Below are 25,624 nucleotides of genomic sequence, written 5' to 3' on the forward strand. Positions count from 1 at the left end.
CATTCCACACTGTAGCGCACATCCCATCTTCTTTTGCCGCTTCTGCGAATTTCAACATACTCTAGATTGTAGCGAAGTAACTTACCATGTCGAAGCTCTCTGTAGCGTAGTTTATAATCCAATGCCCACATTCAACTGTAGATGGCACTAAGAATTTTCTCCTTTCTTCCTCAAAGCGAAGCTGTAAGGGCATGGATGTCCCTGTACAACTTCAACCTACTGCAATTTACTTTTCCCTGAATCACTTCTCTATTTAACTTCCGTAACTAAACTACGCCTCTATCAGTAATATACTTGATAACATATAGGCCTAACCAATGCATTTTGAATTTTCTTGGGAACTTCAAAAACTTACTGTCATAGAGGAGAACAAGTTCTCCTATCTAGAACTTATTTTTTTTAATATGCCTATCATGCTAGGAATTTTCCCTTGCTCTTTGTACTTGCTGACGGAATCCTGCTATAATTTAGTCTTCTTCCAAAGCAATCAACTAGGACATTGTTTCCTCTGTTATGTCAGGGTCTGACATATTTGTAAAGGCTGCAATCCTTAAGCTAGGGATAATGTATTCCATGGGCATCACAACTTCTTTCCCATAAACTAATCTGAAGGGTGTCTGACCTATCAACTTCTTGCATGTAGTTCTATAAGCCCATAATATTGTTGGAATTCTAAGGTCCCAGTCATCTTTGTTTACATTGCATACCTTAGTCAATGCATTCTCCAAAATATTATTGAATTCTTCCACAATTCCATTGGCCTGAGGGTGATAAGGAGTACTCTTTTGGTGATAAACTTGGAATTCCTCAATCAATGCTTCAATAGTCTTGTTCAGGAAATGTGAACCTTGGTCAATCTAGACAATATGTATTCAAAAATGAACTTTGCAGTAGTCTCTATGCTGCAATCTCTTACTGGTTGTGCTTCAACCCATCTTGTCAAATAATCAGTTGCAGTAATTATGTACCTTGCACCAGTCCTCTTTCCAAGTGGATTGATAGGTCCAACAAAATCAATAACCCATTTATCAAAAGCTTATAATGTAACTTGTGGTACCAGTGGAATCTCATCTCTTCTTGAAGGTTTTCCTATTCTTTGGCACACATCACAAGCTCTGCAATACTCCTTTGCATCTCTATGTAGTGTAGGCCACCACAATCCTGCTCTCAAAATCTTCTGTGCAATAGCTTTTCCTACATAATGTCCACCAACTGCACCCTCATGAGCCTTTGTTAGAATGATTTTCCTTTCATGTTCAGGAACATATATGCGCAGTATCTCATATGGTCCCATCTTATATAAGTGTCCTGCTATCAATGAAAAATCAGCTACCTTCACCACTAATTCCTTCTTCTGCTTCGTAGTATATTCTGAAGGAGCCATTCCTGTGTTCAAAAACTGAATAATGTCTGCAAAATGATCATCTGCAATTCTGATTGCAAATAATTGCACATCAGGGAGATTATCTTCTATACTGGTTGGTTCTTCACCTATTTCCAATCTTGACAAATGGTTAGGTCTTGCATTCAATCTTCTTGGATTAACAACAATTTCAAAGTCATATTCTTGGAACAAAAATAACCATATGAAAATATTCCCTCATAAAACATGCTTATTAACCAAATACTTAAGTGAAAAATGATTTGTAAACATCTTGAAATGTGACCCCAACAAATAATGTCTAAAATTTTGCAAGGCATATACCATTGCCAATCCTTCCCTTTATGTAGTTGTGTAATTCTTCTCTGCTTTAGATAGTTTCCTACTTGCAAAAGCTATAGGATGATCAATTTCTCCTGTACCAGGCTGTGCTAGTACCACTCCCAAAGCTATACAAGAAGCATCCACATGTACATGAAATTCCTTATTCCAATCAAGGAATACTAGTATAGGAGCAACTACCATCTTTTCCTTCAATATGTCAAGGCTCTTTTGACATTCTTCATCCCATTGAAAAGTGACATATTTCTTCAACAATTTTTCCATAGGCGCAGTAATCTGAGCATATCCTTTGATAAACTTTCTGTAATATCCTGTATGTCCCAATGTAGTGCGAAGTTGTCTTACTGTCTTTGGTGGAGGTAAGTTCACAATGATAGCAATTTTTGTAGGGTCCACCATCAATCTTTGCTTGCAAACAATATGTCCCAACAATATACCAAAAGGTACACAAAATATGCATTTATATAAGTTCATGGAGATCTAATATTGTTTACATGTATCAAGCATAAGTATTAAACTTCATATATGTTTGCTTAACAACCCAAATACTATCAAATCATTAAAGTATACTTCTAGAAATTTGTGGATATATTCTCTAAAAGTTGTGATCACCACTCTTGAAAATATATCAGGGGAATTCTTCAATCCAAAAGGAATCACTGTGTATTGGTATGAACCCCATTTCGTAGCAAAGGTGGTCTTATGTCGATCTTCATGTGTAATTTTTATCTGATGATATCTTGAAAATCCATCTGTGAATGAATAAACTTCTTGACCTCCCACATTGTCTAATACTTCATCTGTGAAAGGTGTAGGGAAAGGATCATGTAAGAATGCATCATTCAGCTTCCTCAAATCCACACAGTTCCTAATTTATCCTTGAGTTTTCTTTTCTTGTACAACCATAGGACTTACCCATTCTGATTCTTCCATAGGTGCTGCTACTATAATCTTATCCAACTCAACTTTTACTTTCTCCTTATACTTTGGATTTAATTTGTAAGGTATTTGCTTGACTGGCTTCGCATCAGGTTTAAGTGGGATCTTTAGAACTCGTAAATCTCCTACTATGCCCTTCATTTCTAAAAACTTAGTGGGAAAAAATCTTGATATTCATGAAGTAATTCTGTCACTTTGCTGATTGTTTCTTCATCCCAATAGTCTCCTATAGTTGCAAACTTCAGTTCCTCTTCTGATCCTATATTTTACTTTTTTGTCTTTACTGGCTTTGTTATATTTGGTATCTCTGACTGAGGTCCATTTACTTCACGATGTCCTTCTGATTCTGATATGTCAATGTTGCAAGGATCTTCTTCTTCTTCTGCAATAAGGTTATATCATTCTAGTGCATGTTCTATCTGTGCATACCAATCAGGTTGTTGCCATGTCCTTGGAGCTTAATTCTCAAAGATCTTCCTCTTAACTACCTGAAGAGATGAATCTATATATGGACAATCATCTCCAAAGCTAAATTGTTAGGTCACTAGAATACTAGTGATTCTTCCATTACTATTGTCATTGTATCCCTTATTGTTATTATTGTGCCCCTATTGTCCCCATATTGTTATTAGTGTGCCCCATAGAAACCCACTATTGTTATTGTTGTGCCCTTATGTTATTACTGTTAGGTTGGCTTGATTATATTGTGACCCCTTAAACTCCTATATATAGAAGGGAGGTTTAGACACTTGTATCATCCAAGAATTGTTCATTTGTGTAATGTAAAGGAGGTTTCCCCATCGAAGAGGCTGAATTCTAAGGCGTTGATCTATCTTGTCTATCTTTTTGTGAGCTGGTTTCCTAACATTTGGTATCAGAGCTTTGGATTCTAGGGTTTCACTGCTCCAAACAGATCATCGTGGAATTTTCGCTATAACTTTCTTTTTGCAACGTTTCAGAAGCTAAAACAAAAACCCATTTGATCCAAAATCGTTTTGAACTTAGGGTCCAAATTTCAGAGCTTTTATCGCTATATTTTCGGAGATATGATCTGAGGAAGTTAGGGTTTTTGCAGACTTTCGAATTACATTCCAAACAAGTGACCTGGGAAAAGTTATCATAACTTTTGTTCTGAGTATCAGATTGAAATTTCGTAAGAAGTTTCATAAAGAGAACGGCCTGTAGTTTTCGGTATATCAGTTTCAGGTACTAACGTTGAAACAATGACACGTGGCACTTTGTACAAGTTCGCTCTACCGAGCTAGTCTATAATAAGGTCACCGTGGGATATTTGGCATAAATCTTCCTTGGATAATCCAATCTTGATCAGACTTGCGGGGTTAGAAGGAGGACTCAAAGGGCTACTGGAGGACACGATTTCAGATATTTGAGATCCACAGTTACAGAGATACAACAGATTCAATATTGAACTCTTACAAAGTGAAAAAAGAGGTGTGTAGTTTTTTGTTTTTTGCATAAGATTGGTTTGAAAAATTAGTTTGAAGGAATTCAAAGGGAATAGTGAAGAATTATTAGCATTAATTGATGCCTAGAAGAAAGAAAATGGAAACACCTAGTAAGAAACCTGAAAGCTCTGGCATGACTCGTGAAGAAGAGGAAGAAATGCAACATGATATATCAAAATTACAAGACCAAGTACAACAAATTTCACTCTCACAAAAGGTCACTGAAGCCAAGATGAATGGCATGGAAGCTAATATGAATGGCATGCAAGTTAAGATGGATGGCATGGATGCTAAGATGAATGACATGAACGCTAATATGGAAGAATTGAAGATAAATTTGAATAAGTTATTACAAGAAATGGTTACTAATGGTGGAAGGGTAGTAAAGGAAACTCATGATGAGAACAAAAGAAATGTTAATCATGATTTCATAGACTCTAATGTTGGATTGAAGACCCACCATGTTCCAAAAATCGATATGAGGAAGTTTGATGGCAAGGATCCTGGAACATGGATACTACAGATGGAGCAATTTTTTGATCTCCATAATGTGGAAAACACACAAAAGGTACGTATTGCAACTTTATATTTGGAACCAAATCAATTTGTATGGTATCGATGGCTTTGCTCTCATAAACAAATTGTCACTTGGGAAATTTTTACGGAAGAAATGATAGCACATTATGAGGATACAAAAAACAACACCTTTTTTATCCAATTGATAAATCTCAAACAAAAGGGTTCAATGATGGAGCACATTGAGAACTTCCAAAAATTGAACATAAGGGTAAAAGATATTCCACAGGATCATAGGATTAATGAGTTCATAGGGACTTTAAAGGATAATATCCAACATGAGGTTCGCCTTTGGGAACTTGATTCATTGGAGAAGGCATTCACGTTAGCAAGAAAAATGGAAAGAAAAATTATGGCAACCAGGAAGCCTACCACTCACAACTATAAAGATGGAAGTGTTATTGTTCCTAGCTTTTCACAACCTACAAGGTTGACACCACAACAATTGGAAGAAAAAAGAGCAAAATGGCTTTGTTACAGTTGTGATAACAAATGCACTAAAGGTCATAAGTGTGCTGAGAAGAAATTATTCTACATAGATTGTGAAGAGGAGGAAGAAAATGAACAAGAAATGTCAAAAGAAGAGGATATACTCCAAGAACAAACCCTAGATAAAGAAGAAATGAATCCGACCATATATTGTAATGGATTGGCTAGAATTACCACTCTTCAACTATCAAGATAGAAGGACATATCGAGAAGAAAAAGGTAATAGTGTTGATTGATTATGGAACTACCCATAATTTTATTCATTGTAAGATAGCCAAGGAATTGAATTGCTTCCTATATCCAGCACCACAGTGTCAAGTGATGGTTGCAAGTGGAGGAACCATAAATTTCTCTAGAAAGTGCCATAATATCAAGCTATCCATGGGAGAATATGTATTGAATAGCCCAATGCTTTCCATTCCAATGGGTGGTGCTGATGTTGTACTAGGAGTCCAATGGCTACAATCCTTGGGTACAATAGCTTTTAATTTTCAAGAACTTTTCATGAAATTTTGTGCAAAAGGAAAGGAAGTTGAATTAAGGGGTATTGCAGGGAAACCGGGAAAGATAATCAGCTCTAACGGTATGACAAAGCTTCTAAAAAAGGAACAGCGAGGCGTAATTGCACAATTATGTTCACTAGAGGTCCCCACATTGAAATCATCTATTTCTCCAGATCTCCAAAAAGTCTTGGATAATCATTCCAAGGTATTTGAGACTCCCAAAGGCCTCTCACCTATTCGTGATCATGATCATGCTATTCATTTGGTTCCAGGATTTTTTCCTCCAAACATCAGGCCGTACAGATATCCCTATGCCCAAAAGAGTGGAATTGAACGTATGGTTGCAGAAATGCTAGAGGCTAGTATATTTCAACCTAGTCAAAGTTCTTTCTCTCCTCCAGTAGTATTGGTGCATAAGAAGGATGGATCATGGCGCACATGTCTGGATTATAGGGAGCTCAACAAGCTCACTATTAAAGATAAGTTTCCCATTCCTGTCATTGATGAATTACTAGATGAATTGCATGGATCAATTTACTTCACCAAGTTGGATCTTCGTTCAAGATATCATCAAATGAGAATGAAGACTGAAGACATTCTGAAAACAGAATTTAGAACTCATGAGGGTCATTATGAATTTTTGGTCATGCCTTTTGGCCTTACCAATGCACCCTCTACATTTCAAGGTTTGATGAATTCCATTTTCAAACCCCTCCTTAGAGAATTTGTGTTAGTATTTTTTGATGATATACTAATCTACAACAAGTCTTGGAAGGATCATGTTGAACATGTTGACAGGGTGCTACAACTATTGGAGGAGAAACAATTATATGCAAAAAGATCCAAATGTTTCTTTGGAGTACAAGAGGTGGAATATCTGGGTCATATTGTATCTCATGAAGGAGTTAAGGTAGACCCTGGCAAAATTAAAGCCATTAAGGAATGGAAAATCCCCACATCCATAAAGCATCTGCGAGGATTTCTCGGGTTGACGGGGTATTATTGCAAGTTTGTTAAGAATTATGGGAGAATAACAACACCTCAAACAACATTATTGAAGAAAGATGCATTTTCATGGACTCCAGAAGCAACAAAGGCGTTCAAACATCTTAAAGTTAAGTTCCGACACATAGGATATAGTTAAGTTCAACTTGGTCTAGTATAGAGTTAGGTTAGAGTTAGGTAAAGTGTGTTTCTTTACCGTTGTACATTTTGTAACTTACAATCCGACGGTCACGATATGTAGTGATCCGACGGTTCACTCTCACCTCGGTATTACCGACACTTGATCCGTGGCTTGACACCCGATTGGTCCATGAGTTCTATTTAAAGCGCATGGAGGGTCATTGTTCAGGTAATCCGTGCATGAGAGAAGCTTATGTAAATTTTCATTCTTTGATTAATAAATTGCCTGTAGTACCCACGTCGGGACAGGCCGTGGACTGTTTCCCTCCTTGCACTCTGAGGGTTTTAACCACGTCAAAAATACTGGTGTATGGATTTGAGATCTGGTTGTGAGCGGTGTCCTTTTGGTATTCTTTCTATGGAACTTACCCTGTAAATTCCTACATGTTATCAGAGCTATTTGAGGGCCGCGTCCGTTGGTGATCCAAATCTGAAGCCGGTAGAACTGCATGCGGCTGTCGTTTCCTAGATCTGCTGTTTCTGACTGCTTTCGGGCCGAGAGGACTGCTCTGTTGCGTTTGGAGCATCTGTTCCAGTGAGGAACCCCTTTCGTTTCACGCGAAAAGGTTTCCGGTAGCCCTAGCTGCGTCATTTTTCAGATCGGGAGGTATACAGTGTTTTTTTGCAGTTTACTGTTATTTTCTCTCTGCTTATTTCGGTCTCAGTTTATTTAGCCTTTTTTTTTAACCGGATCTATACCTTTCATTTCTGCGTATGCTCTTTGCCCTGCGACTCTGTGCGATCTGGGCAAATCAGAAACAGAAAGGAAGGATTTTTCTCATGCGTATGCGCTTTTCCCTGCACCTTAGTGTGATCTCGGAAAATCAGAAACATTGAGAAAAATATTTAGTTTTTCGGCTAAAGCTAACTTTGAGATTTTTTTTTAAATTTCTAGTTTTTTGGCTAAAGCTAACTTCGAGCTGTAAGGTTCGTTTTTCTTTGCATATTCGTGTTGGGTTTTGTGTTTTGTGTTTTGTAGGGAAAAAGAGCTTTCTCAAGGCAAGCACGCAAACCAAGGCCCCCCCCTCTCTCTCTCTCTCTCTCTCTCTCAAATTTTTTGTATAGATCAATTGGTTCAAAGCTATTTTAAGAGAGTAGAGGTCTTGGGTTCAAGTCTCCATTTTGTGGGGGCGGATTTTTTCATTCCCGCACATTCGCGCACTTTGCTGGCAACGTCAACAATTTTTTTTAAAAAGCCATAACTTCTTCATCCGGAAGCCTTTTTCAGAGCCGTTTTTTTTAAAACCGCCTATTTTTTCGAGATCTATCCATTGGAACACTTACTTTCAGCATCTTCAGCTTCAGTTTTTAAAAAAAAAATGGAAAGTCCATGCCAAGTCATTCTTGACAACACTAACTACTTCCAATGGGTAGCCTACATGGGAGATTTACTTAGAAGTAAAGGTCTCTACAGAATAGCCACAGACCAAGAGAAGAAACCCAAAGATGAAGACAAGGCGGCAAAATGGGAAAATAGACAAGATCAAGCACGTGGTTTGATAGGGATGTCTGTTTCTCCTGATCTTAGATTCCACATTGCAGAACTTGAGACTCCTCATGAAGCATTAGAAAAACTTGCTACAGTTTTTGGAATTAAAAATGAAATTAGAGCCCATCAACTTGAAAATGAGCTGCTTACTTTGGATCCTAATAATTTTTCTTGCATTGAAGATTTCTTGTCCAAATTCAAGACCCTTAGATATCTCTTGGAAGGTGTTAAAGTTAAGAAAGAAGATGGTAACCTTATTTATTCCATCCTTACTAAGTTGGGACCAGCCTACTCTGTATTTGTTTCCACTTTCCATTCTACAAGGGAAGCTTTCATTTGTCAAGGACAAGAATACAAGGCCCCTTCCTTTGACTCCTTTTGTGATTCCTTAATAAGAGAACAAGAAAAACTCTTACACCTTGGTCTTCTTAATCTTGGAAACTCTTCCACGAAAGCGTTAGCTGCCCAGCAGCAACCAAATTCAAAGAATCCTAAGAAGTCATATCCTCAAAAGAATGGTCCTAAACCATCTCAGCCTCAAAATGAAAGATCATTTCAGCAAAATGATAAGACCAATAAAAACAAATGGAAGAAGTCTGATAGACATTGTAACTTTTGTAATCGAGATGGCCACTTAGAATCTAAATGCTTTAAGAAGATGGAAGCCTTGGAAGCCGCAATGAAGAAACATAACATCCATGTGGAGCCTACTTCAACTTCAACTTCCGGAATGGCACTTTCTGCATGTCATTATCAATCATCTCAGTCTGGTTATGCATTAAATGTATCTTCTTCTTCTTCTCATTCTCATGAGTGGCTCATTGATTCTGGAGCCTCTTGTCACATGGCCAAAAATCAAGCCATGTTTTCTTCTTTAAATGATTGTAACACCAAAAATATATATATTGGTGATGATAGATCTCTTAATGTTGTAGGGACTGGAACTGTTCATCTAGACAATGGTCAGTTTAATGATGTATTATGTGTTCCAACCTTATCCTGCAACCTTCTATCTGTCTATCAGATAACTCATTCAGGTGAAGGTAAAATTGTTGAATTTTCACCTCATGATGTTGTAATCAAGGATCTAAAAGATCCTAAACAGATTCTAGCTACTGGTCTTGCTGATGATTCCAAAAGGTTGTATAAGTTTCACAACTTTGGGTCATCAAATCTTCCCTCAGTATTTGTTGCTCATAATGATGAAGTGAGCAAACTTTGGCATGAGTGATTTGGTCACTTAAACTATCGTTCCCTTCAGCATCTATGTAAAGAAAATATGGTGACAGGTCTTCCTATGGTATCTTGCAGAGATGGTGTTTGTTCCGGATGTGTACTCGGAAAACATCATCGGGACAGTTTTGACAAACGTGCCTCTTGGCACGCCTCAGCCCCCTTTACAGCTTTTGCACAGTGATTTATGTGGTCCTCTTCCTGTTGCTTCATTCTCTGGCTACAAGTACTTCTTAACTTTCATTGATGATTTCTCCAGACGCACTTGGGTATACTTCTTAAAACTCAAGAGTGAAGTATTTAACACTTTTTTGGCCTTCAAAGCCTTTGTTGAAAAACAATCTGGACATCAAATTCTTAAGCTAAGAACTGATAATGGTGGAGAATATGTTAAAAACACATTCATCAACTTTTGCACCGAAAATGGAATTCAAATGCAACATATTGTTCCATACACTCCATAACAAAATGGTGTAGCTGAAAGGAAAAATCGCACCTTAAAGGAAATGGCTAATTGTATGCTGCAATCTAAAGGACTCAGTCTTAGTTTTTGGGCCGAAGCAATTAATTGTGCAAATTATATAATCAATCGCACTCCTACTAAGGTTCTAGAGAATATCACTCCAGAAGAAGCTTGGAGTTCCATTAAACCAGATGTAAGTCACTTTCGTGTGTTTGGAAGTGAAGCATGGGCCCATATTCCAGATGAAAAGCATAAAGCTTTAGAACCTAAGAGTGAGAAATGTACTTTTGTTAGATATTCTGAAGATGTAAAAGGTTATAGACTTATTCCATTTAAGTCCAAAAATGTTATCATTAGAAGAGATGTAAAATTTGATGAAACTAAATCGGCCTGCTAGCCTAGTTCGGCGGATGTGCCACCTCTTCCTATCTCTTCTACTTTTGAAAACATTTCTTCTTCAGATGATGAAAGCAAGGATGATAATCCTCCCCCACCTTCTCAGGATCCTCAACTTCCAAGATGGGTCTGTGCTACTCGGGATGCAGCAGGTGATCTTGCCGGTGATCCTACAGATCAGCGACGTACACGTTCTCAGTTTGAAAGAGCCTCTTCTTTACTGGCTCAAGCTCCAGTAAATCATGATCCTGACACTTTTGCAGAAGCTTCAGGCCATCCACATTGGGAAGCAGCTATGAATGAAGAATATCATTCATTGATGACAAATGATACATGGGATCTTGTTCCTCTACCAAAGGGACGCAAACTTGTTAGATGTAAATGGGTTTACAGAACCAAGTATGGACCAGATGGGAAAGTTGATAAACATAAAGCTCGTCTCGTTGCTAAGGGCTTTTCACAGGTTGAAGGCATTGACTACACTGAAACCTTCTCCCCTGTTGCCAAAATGAACTCTATCCGCCTTGTTCTTTCCCTTGCTGCCTCTTTAAAATGGGAAGTCCATCAGATGGATGTTAAATCTGCCTTCTTGCATGGGGACTTGCAGGAAGAAATCTATATGGAACAACCCATTGGCTTCATACAAACAGACTCCAGCCTTGTTTGTCGACTTAAGAAATCCCTTTATGGCCTCAAGCAAGCTCCTCGGGCTTGGTATGCCAAAATGGATAGCTTTCTTTTAGAATCTGGCTTTTCTAGGTGTCATTCTGACAATACTGTCTACACCAAGAAAGTGGGCAACTCTCTTATCATCCTTGTTCTTTATGTTGATGATCTTATTCTTATTGGTAGTGATCCCAACCTTATAAACCATGTGAAGTCCAGCCTTAAAAAGAAATTTGAAATGACAGACTTAGGACACTTACACTATTTTCTTGGTCTTCAAGTCTTGCAATCCCAAGAGGGTATTTTCCTTTCCCAGTCCAAGTATGCTTGTGATATTCTTCGTCATTTTCACATGGAAGACTGTAAGCCAGCCCCTTCTCCCTTTCAGTCTGGAGTCAAACTTTCAGTCTCTTGTACTTCTCCTGAAGTTGATGCTACCTTATACCGTCAACTTGTCGGAAAACTCTTGTATTTAACCCATACTCGTCCTGATCTTTCCTTTGCTGTTGGCCTTGTTGCTCGTTTTATGCAAAACCCCCGTGAAAGTCATTGGAAAGCAGCTAAAAGAATACTTCGTTATGTTCGAGGTACAATACAGTTTGGGATTCATTACAGTGCCAAAGCAGCTCCTCTGTTAGTTGGTTTCACTGATTCTGATTGGGCTGGTGACCATGATGATCGGAAGTCTACTGCCGGTTATGTCTTCACTCTTGGTTCAGGACCTATTACATGGGCTTGTAAGAAACAGGCTGCCATTTCTCTTTCGACAGCAGAAGCAGAGTATCGTGGTGCCGTGGAAGCTAGTAAGGAAGCCTTGTGGCTTCGTTAGATCCTATCAGAGTTTGGCTTTGAGCAGCAGCATCCAACCACACTTTGGTGTGATAATCAAAGTGCCATTCAGCTATGCAAAGATCCAGTCCAGCATCAGCGCAGCAAACACATTGAACTACACATGCACTTCATCAGAAAGCTCATTCATGACCATGTTCTTGAAGTGCAATATTGTCCAACAGATGATTAGGTTGCAGACATCTTCACAAAGGCTCTCACAGAGGCGAAGTTCACTAAACTTCGATATATGCTTGGAGTTCAGGAAGTTGTCACTAAGGGGGGATAGGCTCTAGTGCCTCCTTCCTTCTCCTATTGTGTCATATTTGTAAATCCTTCAATCCTATCCCAAGTTGTTCTTAAGGGGGGATGTTAGGATATTCCGACACATAGGATATAGTTAAGTTCAACTTGGTCTAGTATAGAGTTAGGTTAGAGTTAGGTAAAGTGTGTTTCTTTACCGTTGTACATTTTGTAACTTACAATCCGACGGTCACGATATGTAGTGATCTGACGGTTCACTCTCACCTCGGTATTACCGACACTTGATCCATGGCTTGACACCCGATTGGTCCATGAGTTCTATTTAAAGCGCATGGAGGGTCATTGTTCGGGTAATCCGTGCATGAGAGAAGCTTATGTAAATTTTCATTCTTTGATTAATAAATTGCCTGTAGTACCCACGTTGGGACAGGCCGTGGACTGTTTCCCTCCTTGCACTCTGAGGGTTTTAACCACGTCAAAAATACTGATGTATTGATTTGAGATCTGATTGTGAGCGGTGTCCTTTTGGTATTCTTTCTGTGGAACTTACCCTGTAAATTCCTACAATGTGCCAAGCACCAGTCTTAGCTACGCCAGACTTCACAAAAACCTTTATTTTGGAATGTGATGCTTCAGGAAATGTAATTGGTGCTATTTTAATGCAAGATGAAAGACCCATTTCTTTCGAAAGTCATCCAATCAAAGGAAATTATTTACACAAAGCTATTTATGAGAAGGAAAGGTTGGCAATACTACATGCACTTAAGAAATGGCGACCCTACCTAATGGGAAGACACTTCAACGTAAAAATTGATCATGATAGTCTTAAATACTTTTTAGAACAAAGATTATCCTCTGAAGAGCAACAAAAACGGGTTGCAAAGATGTTGGGTTATGACTTTGAAATCTTCTACAAAAAAGGGAAGCAAAATGTTGTGGGAGATGCACTCTCAAGAAAGGATGAGGATGTGGAATCATTGTTGTGTGCCATTTTTATTATCCAACCAGATTGGATAAACGAAGCAAGGGATGTGTTGTAGCTTATGTTGTGTTTTTAGCTTTATTTATTAGATATATCACTACCGGGAGTTCACCTCAATGAAACTTCTTTATATTCTTACCCCCCGCAAAGTCTAAAAGACATGAAGTATTTATTTATTTCATAGCGGAATCGCAAAAGAAACAAGTGTTAAAGGGCTAGACCCGAAAGGTATATACATCGTGGTTTAAAGTCTTGTTAGGTATGCCGCACTGCAGAGCTATGGACGTTTGGTTTTGCTGATTGCGACTTGCGATGGCGGACCCGAAATATATATATATATATATATATATATATATATATATATATATATATATATATATATATATATATATATATATATATATATCTATCTATCTATCTATCTATCTATCTATCTATCTATCTATATATATATATATCGCTATATAGATATATATCTATAGATAGATAGATAGATAGATAGATATATAGCGATATATATATATATATTTTGTTGTAAAGTCCTGGCGGGTCCATGATCATCGCATAACGCTTTATATATATGTACATGGTACGCCGATTGCGATTTGCGATGACGATCCAGACCTGAAAAATATATATTGTGTTTTATAATTCCGGCAGGTCCGCAAGGCGTACGAAAAGGTAGATTTAAAGTTACAAGTGGGATTTCAGGCGAAGAAAAAATGGTAAGTGGTTTTTAGTGGAGCTCACCCAATCCCACTTATCGTTTGACACGTAGCAGCTGGGTGGAGAGAGAAATCTGCCCATTTCAGGCAGGTATTCTTCGGGCTTATGTCCCACCCGAAATATTTGTAGATCTTATGATCCACTAAGCGCAGATCTACAGTGGGGATCTATTGGGCAAGTTCTATATCGACATAAAAGGTATGCCTTGATAGTTGTGTGGAGCCCGTGTTAAAAGCGGAAAAAGCATGTTTTATGGCATATTTCTATTATAAAAGGTATATAATAGAAAAAGCGCAAATATGAAGGATTTATGTATACGCCGAATATTACCATAGTTATGTGGCTTAAGGGTGCGTAAAGTTAAGTTTTGTGGTGATATATCATGTGAAAGGGCCGATTTCAATCTACAGTGGAAGTCAATGGAGTGTTGAAAGGGCGGATTTGATAGATTTATAAAGCAAGATTAAATCTTTTGAGTTCCGTATTAATCAAAGGTTCACGTTAATTTCGCTGTGTAAAGTGGAAAATCAGGGTTAGAGCCGAAGCTGAAGAGGTAGACAATCGGGTATGCTTTCTTTGTATTTTGGCCAATCAAAACATCTGATACATATGTAAGCCCAGGATTACACAGGCTAAACACATTTCATTACGGCTAAAGCGAATTAAACATCATTAGGGTATATATAGAGGAACTCAGCAGCGGATTAATGGAGCAAGCTGACAGTTATCGTCCTCTTCTGAATTCAGTTATGTTCCTGTTATTTCATGTTCTTTGAGGTGTCTTTTACCCTCTGTAAAATTATGTAATAGTTTTTACTTCATATAGTTAGAGAAGCAGTTAAATAATTTGGGTAGTTTCAGAAATCAACAACTGTTCCACAATGTATGAAAAGATGAAAATTTACAAAGAAAAGGTTCGAATTTTGGAGAACCTGGAGACTAGGCCACTGTTTTCCTGATATCATCGTTGATTAATGAAAGAATCAGAAGTTTCCATGAGTTTTTGGGTATAATTTTGTAACCTTCTCTGTCATGTGTCATGTTATGTTTTCTTCTTTCAAGCATAGTAATGAAGCTGCAAGTCTTTATTTGCTTATGTAGATAAAGTTAAAATTTCTTAAAAGAGCCCTCCTATACTTGAAGTTTCCACCTTCATTTCTAGGTTATAGATAATAGTTTCTGTGAAAGACCAACATATTATCTTTAACTTCTATAAGAGTCACAAATAGTAGTTTTTGTGTTAAGCAACATATTTTCTATGATTTAGTTCTCATTCTCATAATTCTTATAAATTACAGATAGTTGTTTCTTTGAAAAACCAGCATATTATCTTTAACTTCTCCTTCAAGCTTTCTTCACTCATCATTTATATCTAGCAACAAATGGCATTCTGAGATGTTTCGGTCATACATGTATTAAGGGTTAAAGACCAAGTTTTCCAGGCCCTTCCTTTGAGAACACAACAAACAATAAGTGACAGTAAATAATATTTATTAATGTCTTAAGCACAATTTCTCTACAGCCAGGAAATTGGTTTCTCAAGGTACAACATTAATTGGCGCCGTTACCGGGGAGAGAAGATAATAACACTTTTCCCTGGGTTTTCAATATTTTACTCTGGTTGTTCAGTGAGGAGGAAATATTTGGCTGTTTTGAATAAAAGCAATTGAATAAGAGCACTTTTCCTTGGGTTTATTAAGTTTGAAGCTGATTCTTGAGAATGATAAGTTTCAGTAGTTTGTTGTACATTCACACCTGTGATTTTCACTTACAACAATGATTGGCGACTCCATTTCACTTTGAAGTTTTCTTTCTGGGTTTTAATGGCTCTCCCTGCATTCTTAGTCCATAAATTTGATCCATTTGATTTTACTGGGATCACTGGCTATCCTCATGATATGCCTGCATTTTCCGCATGGAATGAGTATCTTCCAAAATTCAATAGAAAGGAATATGAAGATCCGGCTCAACATCTCCAAGAGTTTCATGAATGCATGGAGCAACAGGGCATCATTCATGAATATGTGAAGATGAAGTTGTTTTTGTTTTCTTTGGACCTAGAAGCTAGGGTTTGGTTCAGGTCTCTGCCTTTTGCAAGCATTTCATCTTTGAAATATTTCCATTTAGTATTCAATTCTTCTTGTAGAATTTATTATCCACATAAGTTTCTTTTTGAAGGTTGTTGTGAATATTATGATGCTAAAGAAACTTTAAAGGCTTAAGATAATCTTGTTGAAGAAATTATTGATCTTGTTGATAGTATATCAAGCATTCAGAGAAGTTATAGCTAGATTAACTATAAGCAAGTCTCTGAAAGCGAGGAACCATAATTTTCTCAAAATGATGTGGAGAAGTTTATAAAACATTTCTCTTCAATAATCTCCGAAGTAGTGAATTGGTTGACTATTTTCCAAGCAGATCGAGCATCATTTTCTCAAAATCATGTGGAGAAGTTTATAAAACATTTATCTCCAATAATATCCCAAGCAGATAATTGGTTGACTCTGTTCCAAGCAAATCAAGAGAGTATTCAGATGGAGGAAATTTCAAACATGCATCAAGAATTTCTGCTCAGCGGTCGAGAAGAGGAAGAAATAATTAAGTTGCAAATAAATCCCCAGATTTCCTATTGTGTTAAATTTGATGATCCTTCTATCTATAATGAAAATGACATCAACATGTTGAGCCTTCTATCATAGAAAAAGAGGCTATTCTCTGTAAAAAGAAAGATGATAAAGAGATTGTATATCAGTGTATTGATGAACATCATGATGCCCATGGATCAGAGGTAAACAATCTATTTTAAGTTGACCATATTTCATATAGTAATGTGAAAAAATTTCTTTTTCTTCCTAAGGTTAAAATTACAAATTATTTTCAATCAAAGCTTAGAGATGAAAAGTGGAGACATGAAAGTGACATAGATCATTTTCTTAAAGATGTTGCTGATTGTTCTATTAAACATATTCTCCCAACAGAAGGTTTAATCGAGCAGAAATCTTCATACATAGAGAATTTCTTTTTTGGAGCTGATCAAGAACATATTTCTTCTTATACTTTTGAAGATCCTGTGGCAGATTACATGGAAGAATTTATCAACAGTCTACACATATCATTTTGTGGATATACTCCTAATTTTTGTTGTGAGCTGCTTTTATGCATAATTTATTTTTTGTTCAGGATGAATTGCATTTTCAAGATTCACTGGCAGAATGGTTCTAGATTAAGCACCCAAATGCTAACTTGGTACCATTGGAAGATTGAATTCACTTGATGGAGATCAATCATGTACATATGTATGAACTTGTACATAAATAAGCTCAGGTGTTGAGCATTTGGTTTCCAGTTGCTTCAGTTTAATCATTAGTTGATGAATAAGGGTAACTTTCCCAATTGGAAACTAGTTTGCAGAGTTGTCATACTTCAAGATTGTCAGGTTTCAGTTGTCAAATTTCAGGGTTTTCACAGTTTTGGACTCCATGCCAAACTAAGGATACTAATATACGATTCTTAATATTTTTCTATCAAAGCACAAGCATCTTATCACTGCAAATATTGGTGTGGGTTCACTGTACAAATTTTCACACAGTTAAGCTTGGCGAAGCTATATATGACTCCACGCCCAATGAATAAGGCACTAATATACGGTTCTTAGTACTTCTGTGGTAGAAGCGCTATCCCCAGTTGGAGCCAGATGTTGTAGCTTATGTTGTGTTTTTAGCTTTACTTCTTAGATATATCACTATCGGGGGTTCACCTCAATGAAACTTCTTTATATTTTTTAACGACCGCAAAGTCTAAAAGACATGAAGTATTTATTTATTTCATAGCGGAATCGCAAAAGAAACAAGTGTTAAAGGGCCAGACCCGAAAGGTATATACATCGTGGTTTCAAGTCTCGTCGGGTCCGCCGCACCGCAGAGCTATAGACGTTGGGTTCCACTGATTGCAACTTGTGATGGAGGACCGATATATTTTTTTGTAAAGTCTTGGCGGGTCTGCGATCATCGCATAATGCTTTATATATATGTATATGGTACACCGATTACGATTTGCGATGGAAATTTGGACCTGAAAACTATATATTGTGTTTTATAATTTCGGCAGGTCCGCAAGGCGTACGAAAAGGTGGATTTAAAGTTACAAGTGGGATTTCGGGCAGAGCAAAAATGGTAAGTGGTTTTTAGTGGAGCTCACCCGATCCCACTTATCGTTTGACACGTAGCAGCTGGGTGGAGAGAGAAAACCGCCCATTTCGGGCGGGTATTCTCCGGGCTTATGTCCCACCCGAAATCTTTGTAGACTGTTTGATCCATTAAGCGCAGATCTACAGTGGGGATCTATCGGGCAAGTTCTATATTGGCGGAAAATGTATGCCTAGATAGTTGTGAGGAGCCCATGTTAAAAGTAGAAAAAGCATGCTTTATGGCATATTTCTATTATAAAAGGTATACAATAGAAAAAGCGCAAATATGAAGGATTTATGCATAAGTCCAATATTACCATAGTTATGCGGCTTAAAGGTGCGTAAAGTTAAGTTTTGTGGTGATATATCATGCGAAAGGGCCGATTGTGATCTGCGATGGAAGTCAACGGAGTGCTGAACGAGTGGATTTGACAGATTTATAAAGCAAGATTAACTCTTTTGAGTTTCGTATTAATCAAAGGTTCACGTTAATTTCGTTGTGTAAAGTGGAAAATCAGGGTTAGAGCTGAAGCTAAAGAGGAAGACAATCATGTATGTTTTCTTTGTATTTTGGCCAATCAAAACGACCGATACATATGTAAGCCTAGGATTACACAGGCTAAACACATTTTATTATGGCTAAAATGAATTAAACAACATTAGGGCATATACAGAGGAACTCGGTAGCGAATTAACAAAGCAAGCCAGTGGTTATCGTCCTCTTCTGAATTCAGTTATGTTCCTGTTATGTCATGTTATTTGAGGTGTCTTTTACCCTCTGTAAAATTATATAATAGTTTTTACTTCATATAGTTAGAGAAGCAGTTAAATAATTTGGGCAGTTTCAAAAATCAGCAACTGTTCCACAATGTATAAAAAGATGAAAATTTAGAAAGAAAGAGTTCGAATTTTGGAGAACCTGGAGACTAGGCCACTGTATTCCTAATATCATCATTGATTAATGAAAGAATCAGAAGTTTCCATGAGTTGTTGGGTATAATTTTGTAACCTTCTCTGTCATGTGTCATGTTATGTTTTCTTCTTTCAAGCATAGTAATGAAGCTATAGGTCTTTATTTGCTTATGTAGATAAATTTAAAATTCCTTAAAAGAGCGCTCCTATACTTGAAGTTTCCACCTTCCTTTCTAAGTTATAGATAACAGCTTCTATGAAATACTAGCATATTATCTTTAACTTCTCCAAGAGTCACATATAGTAGTTTTTGTGTTAAGCAACATATTGTCTATGATTCAGTTCTCATTCTCATAATTCTTCGAAGTTACAGATAGTAGCTTCTGTGAAAAACTAGCATATTATCTTTAACTTCTCCTTCAATATTTCTTCACTCATCGTTTATATCTAGCAACAAATGGAATTATGAGATGTTCTGGTCATACATGTATTAAGGGTTAAAGACCAAGTTTTCCAGGTCCTTCGTTTGAGAACACAAAAAACAATAAGTGACAGTAAATAATATTTGTTAATGTTTGAAGCACAATTTCTCTACAACCAGGAAATTGGTTTCTTAAGGTACAACAGGATGAATGGAAGAATGACGAAGAAGTGTGGGAACTCATTCAAAAGATATAGTAAGATCCCAGTACATCTGATACATTTAGCTGGAAAAATGATTCATTATGGTACAAAGATCACTTATACCTATGTAAGAATTCCCAACTCAAACAAAAGATTCTTATGAAATTGCACATTTCTCCCTTAGGAGGGCACTCAAGATTTTTAAAAACTTACCACAGGGTTAAGAAGGAATTTTTTTGGGATGGCCTTAAATAAGATATTCAAAAGTTTGCCGTGGAATATTTGGTGTGCCAACAAAATAAAGTTGAAACAATTAAGACCCCATGTCTATTACAACCTTTATCCATTCCAAGCCAACGTTGGGAGGAGGTTTCAATGGATTTTATCACAGGTTTACCCAAGTCCGAACGAAAGAGTGTCATCATGGTGGTAGTTGATGGACTTACCAAGTATGCACACTTTTGTGCATTATCACATCCATTTAAAGCTAATACACTTTCTATTGCATTTATGGAAACAATTCAAAAGATACATGGAAACCCAAAGATTATTGTAAGCGACAAAGACCACATTTTCACTGGAAATTTTTGGATAGAATTATTTTCTTAGCTCGGTACTCAGTTAGCTCATAGTTCATCTTATCATCCTCAATCTGATGGGAAAACTGAGATAGTAAACAAATGTTTGGAAGCATATCTTCATTGCTTTGTATATGATAAACAGACACAATGAGTCAAATGGTTGCCTCTAGCTGAATGGTGGTATAACACTTCCTTCCATACTGCAGCAAAAATGACCCCATTTATGGTACTTTATGGATATCATCTACCATCCATCACATCATATTTAAGAGAAAATTCTAAGGTTCAAGCAGTGGAACATCACATCGAGCATCAACAACAAGTTAACCCAAGGATAACCTCACGTTGGCGCAGAATAGAATGAAACAACATGCAGATCAACATTGCAGCGAAAGAAGTTTTGATGTAGGTGACTGGGTATTGCTACGACTACAAGCATATAAACAAATGTCCCTCAAGCAAGCTAAGAAGGATAATAAATTATCACCAAATTATTATGGTTCGTACAAGGTGTTGCAAAAGTTTGGTACTATGGCATACAAATTGGAGCTTCCTGCAACTTCCCGAGTGCACCTAGTTTTCCATGTTTCATGTTTAAGGAAGGTTATAGGTGATGTTAGCGCTTGGAATTTCACCTCAGGCTGAGAAAGGTAAACTCCAAGGCAACATCAAACCACTTAGCCTCGTAGCTAGCCCTACGGGGCAGGAGAGGGCTCTCTCCGGTCTATCTCAGTAAAGATCTTCAATGGGCGAGATGACCAATAGGGTAACACTGATTTTAGGCTAGTAAACTGATCAAAAGGGTTGATTTGTGATTTTTAGGGTTTTTTGGTGGAAAATTGGGGAAATGGCAATTTTAGGTGCGGGGATTGGACACAGTTTTCGCAGGGGGTTTCTTTGGGGCGAGGTAGGAAACAATATTGATGCCTTTAATAGAGATGGATGGATGAGAATGACCGGTGAGGAGTTAAAGAGAGCAAGTAATAACCTTGAATTCCCTTTAAACAGTCGAAAACATTGATATTAAGCAAACTTAAAAGCAGAGCATGACAGTCATGAGTTCTTCTTTAACACTTCATTTGCCTAATGTGCAGAAGGAAAAGTAAGGAAATGATTCACATAACACATTTACAAGTACAAAGAGAAACACACCATCAATACATGTGACCACAAGAATCCCAAAAAAGGACTGCAAAACCCTGGTCTTCCTTTGCCAAAAATTGCAGAGATACAGTGAATAATACAATAAGAGCTTCTCCCTCAAGAGTCCAACCTTCCAACCTCTGAAAATGATTGAGAAAATACATAATATAGGCAAGCCAACCTCTTCCCTTGCCTCTAGGGGTCGATCTCATCATCCTAGGAGCTGTTTCAACCAATTCTAAACTGAGCACTAAAATCTAGGCAGTCAAAACAACTTGCCTCTATAAGCTAGGAAACCAATTCATTCATTTAATTTTCACCTATCTCATGAATGAATCTTCTAGAAGAGATACATAAGTGTAAAAGTGTCATAAATTTACATAATTTACAACAAGAAGGATAAAAATCAACTCCAAAAATTCAAACACAGTCAAAAATGCGTTTTGCTGAGCTGTAGGCTGAAATCCTGAGCAATTTGCCTGACGGGTCGCGCGCCAAATCCTGACGGGTCGCGCGCCTTTGAGAGCACTTTTGGGGCACTTTCAGGTGTCCAAATGAGGCAAGAGTAGGCTTGTTGGAAAGGTCTGTGAGTCTACTTTCCAACCCAACTAGAATTTCTGAATTTAGTTGTCATTTTCCTCTCCAAAATTGAAATCTCCCAAGACTGCTTTCTGTGTGTCAAAAATGTGGCAGAAAGTCATTTTTTGCTTGTTTTTTGACTTTCAGGAGGCCCAAAACTTCATAAAATCTCTTGGAAATGGGTGAGAATGTGTAAATTTTCATTCAAAATCCAGAAATGCTGAGTTTTTTGAAAATAGAGTTGCCAAGTGAAAGGGTCGCGCGGGGGGTGAGACCCGTCAAGCGAAAAAACCTGTTTTTTGCCTTAAAAACCAAAAATCACCCAAAATGATCAAAATTTCTTGGAATTTGTGCTGGGGCTGAGATATTTAGTGCCATGCTCTTTCAAGGAAGCCTCGGCCAAGATGTGGAGGGGATCGGGCCTTTTTCTCCGTTTTTGTGCTTTGGCCAACCGCCTTGGATCTAGCGATTGAAATTTTGACATTTCTCTAAAACCATGACACCTGTGAAAAAAGTGAAGGAGGTTTTTCTTATTTGGCATGTTATGGACAAAACCCTCTCTCAGTTTTCCAAAATTCATCTTTTATTGCTCTGGAACATCATTTGAGTGCGACTTGTCCCGATGTGTGAAGCAAGGAATTTTGTCGAAATGGAGCGAAATGAAAGGGATAGGGGCTTCTAAATTTTTGGGGAAATTTTTGGTTTGGGTAGGGATGTTAGAAAGCAGGGGAAAGTGGAATATCAGAGATTAAGTGAGAGGAAGGGGTCCAAAAGGGCAAAACACAGGCCAAACCTAGAAAATTGCCAGGTTGTAGCTAGAAACTAGGGTTTGTGCAAAAATGAGGAATTTGGTGGATCTAAGGGATAGGAAGTGTTTGATAAGGTACTTTAAGGATAGGGGAAGGTGTATGAACATCAAGATACAAGTTTTGCCGATGATTTGACCGTCCAAGAGAAATTGGCTTCAAAACCCTAGGAGAGGGAAATGACCTTGCCTAGGTGCAACTGAAGCATGAACAAGATGTAAAATGACTCATTAGACACTGACATGATAATGAAAACCATATGAATGATGATAGACTCAGCTGAATGATGACATAGACCGACATTTTGACAACTTTAGAAGGAGTTAAAGCAAACCCTAGACCTAATGCCTAGTGACCAAATTTTGCTTGAAAACTCTTTGAAATGACAAAATTTGACCTTGACACTTCAAAATCACTTTGTAAGAGCATGTTTGATCACTGAAGGAAGGCTGGAAAGACTGACACTAACATTAGCTCCAATGGGGATGGTAGCTCCTCGGAGGTGCCAAGAACGACAGATCTCTGGAAGAGCTAGACAATGCCTTCATCCATTGGGCAATGGAGTCAAAAACTCAAGCTGAAATGCATGACTAAAAAATGATGACTTGACAACACAAATTGACTCTCACTCAACTAAAAACTGACTCAATACTTAAACACAACCGACAAACTGAAAATGATGCTCAAAGTGGAGCTTATTCATCACAACCTACTCTAACAGTTTCATTCATCACCTGATCAAGTGAAATGAAACAACCAATGCAACCAAGTAAGTATCCCGTTTGCTGTTCGAAGTCTCCGCAAGTGCTCACTTAAGAACAACAAAAGAGAACTACTGAAAGGCAACTCCCATGGCAATTTGGAAACAGATCCGTAGAATGATATGAATTCTCTATCCACCTCCAAAAACACTGCATAAGGATCTTGAAATTCAAGCACACTGGAACTTAGCTCATCTAATGGGTTACTTCTCTTCTCCTCATACCATGAATGCAAACTTTGATCTGAGCCTTGTGACGAGACCTCTGCTGAAAATGACAAAGAAACCGGCTGCCGGATCAAGTTCATATCAGCACATGTTTCAAGCTCACATATAGACAATGGAGAAAAACTTTGACTGCAAACCTCATCCAAAACATCAGCTATTGGATCATGAAAAACTTGAAAAGACTACTGCAATCCCATTTCTATTGGTTCCATTGTGATTACATGATTGCCTACATGCTGCTCATTCTTCACTGAAGATGGACTATGCAAATTTCCCTTCAAATACTGAAATGATTCAAAACAGAATGGTAGGGAACCTTCTTGTATCATTTTATCAAATATGTCAGCTTCCATGCCTTCATCTGCAACTTGACAACCAATGGCATTTGGGGGCTACAAATCTGAATATGAGAAGTTTGGAACAAGGTTTTTATTGCCTTCAAGATGGTCTAGATCAAGACTTGTTGACAGCTGATTTCTAAGTTCATGGAAGTTGTCTCTAATGAACTGACATGAATCAAAACAAAAAGGTAAAGATCCTTCACTTACTTCAAACTTTGATGCACTTTCCTCATCATTGTCATAGCTGATATGTGATGGCCGAACATTGTATTCGAGCTGCTGAAAATGAACTTCTTCCTCCCACAAACCAGTTGCTGATTCGTCTGCAAGATTAGCTTTTGTTTGGAGAACATAATTATCGTCATACTGATCAAACCAAGGCAAATCATCGGTATAAAATATATCATCAAGCATGCAGGTCATATCAATAGTTCTTTCTTCGCCAAGGTGATCTACAAAACAATCATTATCAGATCTATGACAACTAGGATAAGAAACAAAATGTTTTGGATCAGCAACTTGTTCTTTTTCAATCAGCGAGCCATGAGCTTGAACATCATAATCATTCCTTGCGTTGATCTTGTCCATCATCTTTTCCACTGCACTTACCAAAATGTCAAGCTTCATCTCTAGAGATGTTGATTTTTCGGGATCTATGTTTTTCATCTCTTCTTCTTTCAACCTTGCCCTTCGGATCAGCAGATGCACCTCTACATTTACTGCACTGTTTTGCATCTCGTGAAGTGTTGCAATATCTCTTTCTCTCAGCTGAAACTCCATCTCCGGATCAAAGGCACCCGGATAGTGCAAGAGAGCAGATCTAGGAGAAGGTCTAATATCAACTGGCATCGAATAATAAACTTGGTTAAATCTGGCTGAAAACTGTTGTATTGTCTCCCCTGGTAGTCTTTCAGCTGGTTATACTCTTCTACAATCAAGAAAAGGTTTTGTCCGATCATCCACCTGTCGAGAAAAACTTTGACGAACTGCTGGAAATCTGAGATGCTCGCATCAGGCAGGGCTTTGAAGCAACTCTTCACTTTGGCTTGCAAAGAAAGAGCAAAAAGCCTAATACTAACATCTTCATCATCAACTACAAAAAGATCTAGAAAAGTCTCAACATTCTGCACATGTTGCTCGGCATTGACATTCTTACATTCACCATCAAACCTCGGCAAGTATAGATCATAGTTTTTAGGGAAAGCATGAAGAAAAGGAGGTAAAACAAGAGGTTTATACCGATCTGGGATTTTACAAGGTGTAGGGGTATGTACAGCAGGTATTGAATCAGTCTTGGTTTCTTGAGGTTCATCAATCTGAAGATGGTCATCACAAAATTTAGAAGAAAGGTCTTGATCAAGCTCAAAGGCATGCAAATCTTTGGTATTCACAATCTTCAGAGGGAAAGAATCAACTGCAGGCTGAGGATCTCTTCTCAAGTACAATATACGTTGCAAAGCCTTCTTGACATTCTTGGGAAAAGAGAAGAAATAATTTATGACAAAGAGCAAAATGTCTTGGATGAAATTCCAACTT

The sequence above is a fragment of the Pinus tabuliformis genome, chromosome 9 (assembly GCF_031772625.1).
Source record: "Pinus tabuliformis cultivar Carrire ecotype Pingquan chromosome 9, CPIR1, whole genome shotgun sequence".
NCBI classification, from domain to species: domain Eukaryota; kingdom Viridiplantae; phylum Streptophyta; class Pinopsida; order Pinales; family Pinaceae; genus Pinus; species Pinus tabuliformis.